The 11,113-nt window shown below is 43.0% G+C and overlaps 1 protein-coding gene across 1 annotated transcript in view; it reads left to right on the top strand.

Moving 5' to 3' along the window:
• Positions 1-36: 36 nt before the first annotated feature.
• The window catches only part of LOC133931679 (double C2-like domain-containing protein alpha), a 36,851-nt gene continuing 25,774 nt past the window's right edge, over positions 37-11,113 (top strand). The window contains exons 1-2 of the mRNA XM_062378618.1: positions 37-112; positions 1,096-1,188. The gene's annotated coding sequence lies outside the window, so the exon portion shown is untranslated. The remainder of the gene's footprint in view (positions 113-1,095; positions 1,189-11,113) is intronic.

Here is an 11,113-nt window from a genome sequence, read left to right as displayed (position 1 = left end):
CGCTATCCACTGCTCCTCGCACCAGGACTCTAAGCTATAAAAAGACGCAGCAGCAGCAGCAGAAGAGATTCCACTCAGACAAGATGGAGACACCACGGAGTCAAGAACAAAGGTTTTAAAGACAAATCATCGAATCACTGAGCCAAGTTTGTTTACATCTGTCAGCTGATGCGGAAAAATGCTACTTAGTTGTGAAATAGAAGAATTATTCAAACTTAACTTCAGGCTGCAGAAATGTTGAGCAGTGAAACAATCACATAGTAAACACTATATATTTTGAGAAATATCAATATACAAGGATCAATATATATATCGATATGATTCTTATACATGCAGTGAATCACATTATTTTTTTTAAGTTTTAATATTTTTGCTCCTGAGTGAAGGTTTTGGTTTTAAACAGCAAAACATTTTATACATCTGAGGTTGAGTTATATTGCATATCGTATCCTATCCTACACGATTGTATTGTGTCGTACAAATTGCTATTATTGACAACTATATTGTTATATTTATTGATATTGTTTTATTGCCCAGTCCTATTCCAGTCCTATTCTCACAATGACAATGCTCTCACACTGATTTTGCTCATGTGTTCTGCATGTTCACATATAGCCTCAGGTTAACACTTAAGCTTGGCAACATTCGGCTGATGAGATATGTTTTCATGTATTTGGATCCATGGATAACGACTATAAACCACTTTAATGGATTCTGAAATCAAATGTACGTGCTTGGCTGTAGAGGCTATATCTGAATAATGTATCTCATGCTGGGATGTTCCAGTTTTCCTGGTATTTTAACCACTGGTGGTGAAGTGGTTTGCTGTTTTCCTGCCACTGGTTTCCAGTGTTGGAGCCTCGTTACGGCTCGTTGCACCTGAATACAGATTCATCTGGTGAGAGGAGCTGAAAGCTGCTCACAGCCACACAGTGAAGTGATGATTCTCAGTGGGCTTGGCAGCGTTGGCATCACCAGGCTTCCGGCTGAGTGCCATTGTTTTTCACACACTAACAAAATAAACTCTCTTCCTTCCCTCCCTGTCTCTCCTCCTCCTCCTCCTCCTCCTCTCTTTTTCTTGGTCCTTCTGATCAGATGCTGAACTCGGTGTGACCCACGGCTCGTTGATCCATGCAGATCAGAGCCTGAGAGCCTCCTCTGTTCTCCGCCCACCGACAGGACACCCAGGTGAGAGGAATCCTCTTCATCATCCATTCCATTCAACAGAGGCCAAAGTAGAACGTTTCATCCAACGATTCAGTTTGAGTGCAGAGCATCATACAGAATTAATCACCTGTTCATTGTGTTTCACATGTTATACTTACCATTCATATCTATTATGAAAAATTCACTTTATATTCAGATCCACACACTCTCATGTTTGTGCAGCAACGGAGAAGATGGAGAGGAGAGATGGTTAGATTAGCTTAGCATAAAGACTGGAAACAGGGGGGAACTATTAGCCTGGCCCAGTCCAAAGGTTTAAGAGAAAGCCGTCTACCAGCAATTTCATTAATTACCTCCACAAAGGTTTGTTTGCTGGTTGTTTTTGCAGGATTATGCAAAAACTACTGGACCGATTCCCATTATATTTTGTGGAGAAGTGGGGCTTGACCCAAGGAAGAAGTCATTCAGTTTTGGTGCAACTAACATGACTGCAGGATGTTAATATATTACCAGTCCAACAGGCCTCATCCCTATAGCCACTCCACAGACCTAGAGCCAGGAGTTTATTAGTGTTGAAGGGATTTGACTTCATTAGCTGAACCTCACGTGTGGAGGATTGAAACCACTCAGGAGCCACTTTCTCCTGGAATTGTTTACCTAGGTTGAACAAACCCTGCGTAGGAAATCGATGGTGTAAACTATAGAATCTCCCTGATGCATCTGTTGCTTTACAATGAGCCCTTATGAATAAAAATGATGTAAACCTGCTCAACCCACAAGCACCGGGGAACTTTACTCAGATTTCACCGAGCAGTTTGTCTGCAGCACAGACAAACAGGCAGCAGTGATGAGGTGCTGATGGGTGGAGCTGATGTGATCATGAACACCATCGCTCCACCAGAGGACTCGGCTCCGAGCTGCCGTGTCAGCAAGCATCCGTCCTGCGAACATGTCCCCGAGCCAGAGGCGGCTGAATATCTGACCCAGTTCTCTGACGCAAAGGTGGAGGGTAAAAAAGTGAAAAGAGAGTTCCCCTCTGGGATCAATAAGGCGTTACATCGCATTAAAATCAACTAACAGCTTCCAAATCGTTCCAGCTTGAGACAGGGATTAGGTTTGTGAATCTGCTCATCCGTCTCCCGGGCTCTGGAGCGTGTCCCTCCACAGGGTGGCATGGTTTCACCACAGCACACAAACAGCTGGTGGATCCTGATGCCAGACAGTGATTCCCCATGGCCCATGCACACGGTCAATCTTTGCTACCGGATGATTATCATCAAAGGGGAAGTGCAGATTGTGTGGGGGGGAGCTGAGGTATCAGGAGAGAGGCGGTCTGGAGTCTATTTGTCAAATAATGTGTCAGGGGCCATAAAGGGTGACGGTGAGCAGAGCCGCAGAGGGGCCCGGTGGTGACATAAAAACAAATGGTGCCGGTTCAGATGTGGCTGGGTGGTGTGTGGCGGGGCCTTCAGTTGGATTGTTGCAGCTCTGGGACCTGCTGTGGGGCTGTGAGCATGCGTGTTTGAATATGAGTTCCTCCTCAGAGGAGACACAGGGACGGCATCAGTCACACTGATGTCACACCGAGGCCACTGAGCAACAACCTCTCAGTCCAGGTTAGTTCAAATGACTCAGGGGGAAAAAACTATATCAATAGTGATCACAATATAACTTTAGTCCTATATATATATATATATATATATATATATATATATATTTATGTCGATATGTTGCTGATGATTCACTCAGGAGCGAAAATCCATCTTCAAACATAAGGAATGTGACATTTATTTATCGCCACAATTATCAACATCAACCGACATGAGCCTTTTTTATATTGATATCATTTTTCACATTTTGTCAATAACGTAGCTGCTGCTTCCTGCCCGGAGTTAGACTGATACCACTCCTTGGTCTGTTCTGAAGTCTAAAAATATTTCCCCAAATCCAATCTAAATATTCTTTGGACTTTTGATAAAGAAAACTCTTCTGCAGGGATGTCTGTTGAAAGACGGCTGCATTTCTGATCGGTTTTCCTGATTTGAATTTTAAAAGTTTATATGAGTTTGACCGAGAAGATTCTTGGTCCAACGTGCGTGTGAACAGTGCATGTGAACAGTGCATGTGCACAGTGCATGTGAACAGTGCGTGTGATCATTGCATGTGATCATTGCATGTGATCAGTGGATGTGAACAGTGCATGTGAGCAGTGCATGTGAACAGTGCATGTGAGCGGCAAAATCAAAAAGAGTAGAATAGAAACATCTCAGGATTAAACCGCGTGGGTCGAACCTTGAGGTCACATGACTCGATCGAAGACTCTGGAGAATTTCTAGATTATTATTTCTCAACCATGATTAATTTGCTTAATCTACTTTAGAAATAATCACTTAATTCATCAAAATTGTCAGGTAATTGTCAACTAGCTCTAGCCACAACAATATAATGAAGCTGTGCTGCAAATTAAATCGATTCAAGAAGACCGACCACTCTATCATGTTTCATTACATTTTTCATTCAGTGTAACGTCTGAATTATTTGCGCAGGTCTGTGCTGATTATAATTTTTATTGATTTATTAAAGCCAAAGACATGAAGCACAGAATATAAAGCCTCCTAATCTTAAGCATTCAAATTCTTTAGGCTTTCTCATACCAAAGAGGCTGAAGAAATCAATAAATCGTGAATTTTCCTGTGAACTTTTGTGCGAGTGGAAACCTGCCGTGTGTTGTTCTGAGTGAATGTGAGAGGATTTCAACACAAACGACACATCACAGCAACACTCACACTATGACTTAAGACTATTAGCCTAAAACCTGCATGAAGTATGAATGCAACCCTTTGGAGACAGCTGGAAACAGGACAATGAAGAAGCCCATTATGCTGTTGCACTGCAGCCACACCAAACGCCATCGGAGATACCCCCCCCCCCCCCCCCCCCCCCCCCCACAAACACACCATTGCTAATTATCAAGCCAGAGACATTTCTCCTCATGTGATTATAATGTTTTATAAATTGCCCCCTTTGGCTCCACTGGGCTCCAGCGAGCAGCGCAGCTTCTGGGCGCTGATCTGAGACCTGCTGGGCGACAGGCAGAAGGTACAGTAAGCTTGAGTGAGCTCGACAAACCCGCTCCCAGGTGCCTCCCGGGGACGAGGGCCGGAGAGGGAGAGTATCACATGGGTGTCAGGGGGGGGGGCCATGTGTTGGCAGCCTCCACTGCCTGAGAGCAGCATGGGCAGCCTTCACATCCACCCCCTCACCCCCCCAATCGACACGCTGTCCTTACCACAGCTCTGTTCTTTAAACCGTTTATCAATGTGGAGGCGTTTGGAAAATATTGTGACATTCGATATCTCAGTCTTTCTCCTGAGGATGTAGCAGATGGAGCTGGATGGATGAGGTGGTCGAAAATTATATCATATAAACGATATAAACATAGAAAAAAGAAAATTAGCACGAAAAATGTCACATTATGGTTTCTGTAAAGTTTTAAATCATATTTTTACTCCTGAGTGAAGGTTGTGATTTTGAAAACTTCTTTACGGCTAGAGAACGACAAACACACTTATGTGCTTTCACAATGTATAAACATATCGATATATATTGAACCTTAATAAATTTTATTCCTATAAATATTTATTTCGTTTTATTGCCCAGCTTTAGCTCAAAATAGACTTAATATGTACATTTTTTACTTTATCTTTCACTTGCGCCAGAATGATTCATTGATTAACTAATAGTTTAATATTGCCAAATATTTTCACAACGGATTTATTGTTATTGATGATGTGGGGTCTGTTCATGTGTTCGTTGATTAGTTTGTTTGTAAGCAGGAATACCACGAATCTTACTGGAAGGATGCAGAAAAAACTAACATTTGGAAACATCACAGACTGGGCCTGCATATATTTGATCATCATAATTAATAACAAGTATTTACATGTATTTTGACCTTTTGCTCCGAAAGGTCATGAGGATGATTAATCAGTTGCGGCTAGTTCTTTTAATCCATTTAATCGATTGGCTGATGAACTGCTGCATTATTCAATTTTGTTCTATTTTGTCGTGAGTGCGTTTGATTTCGATGCTGCCACATCTTAATCAGGTGTGAATGTGTTGCAGCCGTCGTTTGGTGGAAAACATTGTGTTACATATGCAAAGCAAGTTTATTTATTACAGCACATTTCAATGAGAAGGTCATTCAAAGTAATTTACATTAAAATATAAAGGGTGTTAAGAAAAAGTGTAAAAGCAACACAAGACAAAATAAAAACAAAGCTTATGAAAATAAATAAAACTGAGTAAAACATAAGAGGCTGAAAGGAACAGTGCATAAATTAAATTATCTCCAATATGAGGACGATAATGATTATTTATGATCCCCCGAATATGATCACTCCTGTACCGACTGTAGAAGAGGAAATCAAACCTCCTCCTCCTCTCCTCCTCCTCCTCAACCCCCCCCCACCCACCCACCCAACACACACACACACACACACACACACACACACACACTTGTAGACCTGCTCTTTTCATCTGACTCCGGGTCCCACGTCAGTCCCACCAGTCGGATCGACCGTCATCATCCCCTTGACCCCCAGGGACTCCGACTCCCAACCTCCTCACCCAGCATCCCCATGCACGTACCCTCACCCCCCCCCCCCTCACCCCCCTCACCCCCACCCCAACTGTGGTGGGCCACTAAACCCGACTGCTATTACAAGTTCCCGTGTTGCCTAGCAACTGGCTGGCAGATTACAATTGGTAGCTGTACATGGTGGAGAGTTAACACTGTTTAAGGGGGTGTCGGCTTGTGTGTGTGTGTGTGTGTGTGTTTGTCTGTGTGTGTATATGTGCGTGTGTGTGCATGCATTAGAGGGAAGTGGTGTCTGAGAGAGTGAGTGACGTACGTGTGTGTGTGTGTGTGTGTGTGTGCATATGTGAATCCACAATGACTGACACCAGTGTGAGTTAATGTGTCACCAGTGTCATCTGCCTCCGACAGTTTCCAGGCAATAAACTCTAAACTCGGCCTCACAGTGGTGATTAGAACAAATCAGATCACCAGCTGTATTGTGCTGAACAGAGAGGATGTCAGCTGTTTATCTCATCATCATCGACACATAAAGGGGGCGGACGAGGTAAAAACTATGAAAGAGAGCTTGTCAGTGTAATTCGACACAAACTACACCCTCGAGAATGATTGTATGGACGTCTGAGCAGGAATGTTTAGTTTCCTGCACGTCTGTCGTTAACTTTCTCTGCATCTAATCAACTGACACCTGAGAGTTAAAGTTCGAGGACTTGGTGTCGGTCTGAGGGGTTTTGTAATTTCTGAGCTGGAAGCGTAAATTGCACGACACGGCGACGAAAGGTCACACTTGAAGCTTCCTGCTCCAGACGTCCCCTCGACTTGCCTCTACGTCTGTCAGACTCGATTCATTTGATTTTGAAGAGACGTTGTCGCTCGGGCCAGAAAGAGAAACCCAGACGGGGTCGTGCCTTTTCCTTTATCTTCTTCTCCCGTCCGTTATATCAGCCGCTGAGATTGTTGTTTAACTCTTAACAGATGGTTAATGATAAATGAAGGTGAGGTGTAAACGGAAGCCAGTGCTTATTGTGCAATTTGTACGGTAAGCTTCAGATTTACGGCTTGCAAAAAGTTGTTTGTAAGGAGTATATATTATTCTGAGATGTGAGATAAAAGATTCCCCCCGGTTACACCTAATACATCACAGGCCTGTGTTTGCTTCACAAACACGCAGCACTCAAGATATTTTTTCCAATAAATCCTGAATCCCAGAGGAGTTTAAACAGCCCAGTGCGGGGAGGAGGTGTCCCTGGTTCCTAAAGTCAATATCTCAGCAGAACGGGAAGAACCTCGGTCTCCTCAGTGAAGCTGTGTCTAGAAGATTTCATAATTTTGTTTTTAAAGCTTCTAAAATTCCAATATTCAGTCGTTCCAACATTGTGGAAGATAAAAAAGAGACAGTTTGATTTCTAAGAAATGATCATAAGTAGTAAAGTGTCTGTTCTTAACTTGCCTGATTGGAATGGGCTGGTTTTTTTTTTTACCTTTGGTGATGCTGGTTCTCTGTGATTTGCAGTAGTTGGGTTGCGGTTAATAAAAACTGCTGCTGCTGGTTTCATCTATAAAGTTTGGTGAAGCTTGTCTCATTACACAGAACCCCGAAACACGTGTTTTTTAATGTGGCGTGTGACCGAATAGCACCAGATTTGACGCTGCACTTCATTGGGCCCTTAAAGATACACGTGTGTATTGTGAAGCCGATCAGACTTCTGGTTCTTGAGATATGTGAGCGACATACAGATGGAGATTTCTGGATTTATTACTTTGATTCACCTACTGGGTTGTAAACCTACGTGTAGGAAACTTTGCGTTCATCCCACCTGGTTTATCTGCAATGAAGCCGTTGTGTGTGCTTCAACAACACAAACTTTCCACCCTGCTCCTCCCGGGGTCCTGAGTAACACACATGCGAGTGAGAAGCCGATAAGATGAACGGTTCTGGAGACACACGAGCCACAGACTGACGGACATCTGTGGAATTAGCAGGTAGCAAACTGTCCTCTTTTCTTCTTATTATTCTCATCCCTCTGTTCCTTGTATTTTCGTCCCCCGTGTTTCCCATTTCCTTTCTCCTGCTCAGATTCATTAACTCTGCACTTTCAGACACTTCAGCCGACTTGCTGATTATGGCCTCGAGCACATGTCGTGTAATAAAAGCAGCCGAGTAATTATGAAAAACACAACATCTCGTGTCGCAGCAGCATTTGGTTAATGTTTATTAAACTGGGTTTATTTGATTAGGGCCTGGTTTTTATGTGTGTTACACAGCAACCTGTCTGTCACCGTCTGAGGCTTGAAGGAACACGTGTCCGATGTTTCCATATGAAGCTCCTCTCATCAGATGGCGTTCTCTTATCAGAGATTCAAACTGAAATCTATCAAAGTCCCCACATATACATGAACTCTGGAGTTGATATTTTACAGTACAGAGATAAAAATAAATTGCAGGTTTGTGGATTATACAGAGATTTATTGTTTGAAATGATCGAGTTTAACCTGCAACCTCTACAGCCGCCTGCAAACGTGATTTAAAAAGAGATCCTGTCATGTGTGAGGTTAGAGATTAAAACATTATAAAAGCTTGTGCATGAACATTTCATTCCCAGTTTTTAATTTACCCGTTTCCTGCAGTCTCTTTGTGAGAGGCTGTTTCACTAATTTTTCTTACTGAGTCAATGACTCCTGTACTGTGCAATCTGTTAATGGAAATCTGTGTAGAAGTCCTCAGTTCAAATGCCCTTTCAAGCCTTTTTGCATATCAATGCACTTTAAATATAATTCAGTTTTGAATGTGGCCATTTGCACATCACCTGCGGCTGCATGTATGTAAAGAGAGAGATGAAAAAAAGAAAGCAAGTCGATCCCCTGCTCCTGTTTCTAACTTTTCAGCCGTTTACACGTTTGCTCAGATTTAACAGCTCGTCAGGTTGAATCATGTGAGTGAAGGAAAGCATGAGATCATGCCAGACTTTAAAAACTCCTGCACAGATGATGGAATCAAACCCATGCTTTGATAATGTGCTCACCGGTTCTAACCCTCTTGTGTTGTGTTCCTTTCAAATTAGTCTGACCCCTTCTCTCAGCTTTAATATGAGTGATGAGCGGCTCTTCCCTCCGTGGATCGTTTCACCTGAATTATTAAAGGCAGAGGAGATAAAAGAGTTTTAGTGATTCACAAGGAAAGTTTTGAGGATAAGGTGTTGCTTTCATATTGAGTAAAACTGGAATCACACGTTAGTTAGTCTGGGCCATGATGCGATCACTGCACTTGTATTAGTATTAGAGCGAGAATGTTGGGGAAAAGTCAAAAAAACCTGATGTCCAAACTGTATTAAACACATAGTTATAGCGATAATTTGGTAAACGACATTTTGAAGAATCTACTGGAGTCCCTTTTGGGAGGTGAGATCCGTTTCTAGGCAGCGTAATGACATTAATCTTAAACAACTGCCGCTCCTTGTTAATTTCCTCATTTATTTCCACGAGCTGGCGCAACCTGTGATGTTATTTTTCCTCTTCCTGACGTTCCTGCTTTTCCCACAGACCTAATGTTACCTGCCACAGCCCCGCAGGCTCGTGTATATTGCACATGTCACTTATTGATTTTCGCAATATCACATTTGATCTAATAAGTCCTCAAATAGTGGGAGGCTTTCTTATCCTGCTACTGAAGCTTTCCCGTACGTGATTGTCTGCTCTGTTCCCCTGCACAGATTCTGTTGACACAACCACACACACCTCATACACAAATACCACACACACTCACATCCCTTTAACACACACAAACAGACACACAGACGTGCATGTTGTGGGGACGTGCACAACATCCTGCAGTGTTCATACTCTGCATCTGCTTGCGTCACATGTTTCTCTGCCCTCGGTGACTGTTCCAGCAGCTCGTGTCCGTATGGCGTCCAAGGCCGCTCGCTAATGACGCCGCCGTCATACGTCTTCTCAAACTGTCGCTCTGTGAACACACAACATGTTGTTCTTGTGAAAAGCCGAAGCTTTGAATGAATGAACGTTCGCTCTGTTCCTTCCATCGGACCCGTTTGCACCTGCGTGAGTGGACGTCACACCGCGTGTCCCTTTGACGGAGACTCGCTGTCGCTCCATGTAAAGCTCCATAGGGGATGAGCTGGAATAATGGGTGAGGAAGGGGGAAGGGGGGGGGGCACCCAGGGTGATTTGCAGTGAGTAAAGTTCCATCCTGTACGAAGCTCGTTTAGATGTTCAGTTCAGAGGAGCGCACGCTTGAGGCTATATCATTGTGCCGCCTCCGTTTATTGTTTCCCACTCCCGACTTGACTTATGAAAAAGTACACAGAGAAAGAGTCCCATCCCTCTGACCCTGGTGTGTGCTTCCTCTGGATCTTCTTTGTGTATCAAATAGAATGAACCCTGCGGAGCCATTCCTCAGGTTGTCTGCACTTCGTTGTGTGATAGTGTTTATTCTTGGTTTTATCACGCGTCGCCTGGATTGTAAAAAGCGATAAAACATAGCGAGGCTCGGTTGGATTGTGTTATTCACCCTAAAGCATTATGTGATATAATATATATGTTTTTATCGACCGTAGTGTTTTAATCATGGATTTGTTGTTCAGTTAGTTTGTCATTATTAAAATGTTGTCATTTTAGTATATTCCGTGTTGCCATGTAGAAAGTGGTTATAAGGAAAACAGATAACTCCGGCTCATTTTCAGTATTTTACCCCGTTGATTCATAAGCGATGTCCCCATCAAAGAGACAAGCTTTCTTCTCTATCGACAAGATTTCTGAGTAAATGCAGCCGCAGTCGGATTGTGAGCGACAAAATGAATAAACACAGCGCGTCCCCAGTTATTATTAGTCTGACGGTTCATGATATCTGTTTTTGTGCCAGTGACAGCTGTGGCCGGAGGCATCTTGTTTTCCCAGCTAACCGTCTGTCCCCTTCTCGTAAACGTGATATCTCAGAAACGCCCGGAGAGAATGTCCAACCATGAATCGCGGAAGGAGCTGATTAGACTTTGATGATCAAAGGCCAAAGGTCACTGGGAAACCTAATGTCTTTCAGAATGGTCTTGTGAGAGCGAAATATCAGGAACAGCTGTCGTAGAATCTCTATGATCTAATCTGGAAAGAAATTTCACGTGGACTGATTCAGTTTTGTGGTCAAACATCAAAGAAGACCAAATAATTCATAAACTGAATTAAAATTTCACAAAAAAATCAACTAGGATAAAATATTATGTGATGACAATTCTTATCCAAAGGGTCAAAGGTCAACTTCAGTAACACTACCCTTTTTTAACAGCTTTATTTTACGTCCACCAGGGAGCTGATGTCTCCACGTGTGTGTTTGTTTGTCTG

Source organism: Platichthys flesus, chromosome 20, assembly GCF_949316205.1.
Source record: "Platichthys flesus chromosome 20, fPlaFle2.1, whole genome shotgun sequence".
Lineage (NCBI taxonomy): Eukaryota > Metazoa > Chordata > Actinopteri > Pleuronectiformes > Pleuronectidae > Platichthys > Platichthys flesus.
The sequence above is the reverse complement of the archived record's forward strand: the minus strand, read 5'-3'. Positions and strand labels throughout refer to the sequence as shown.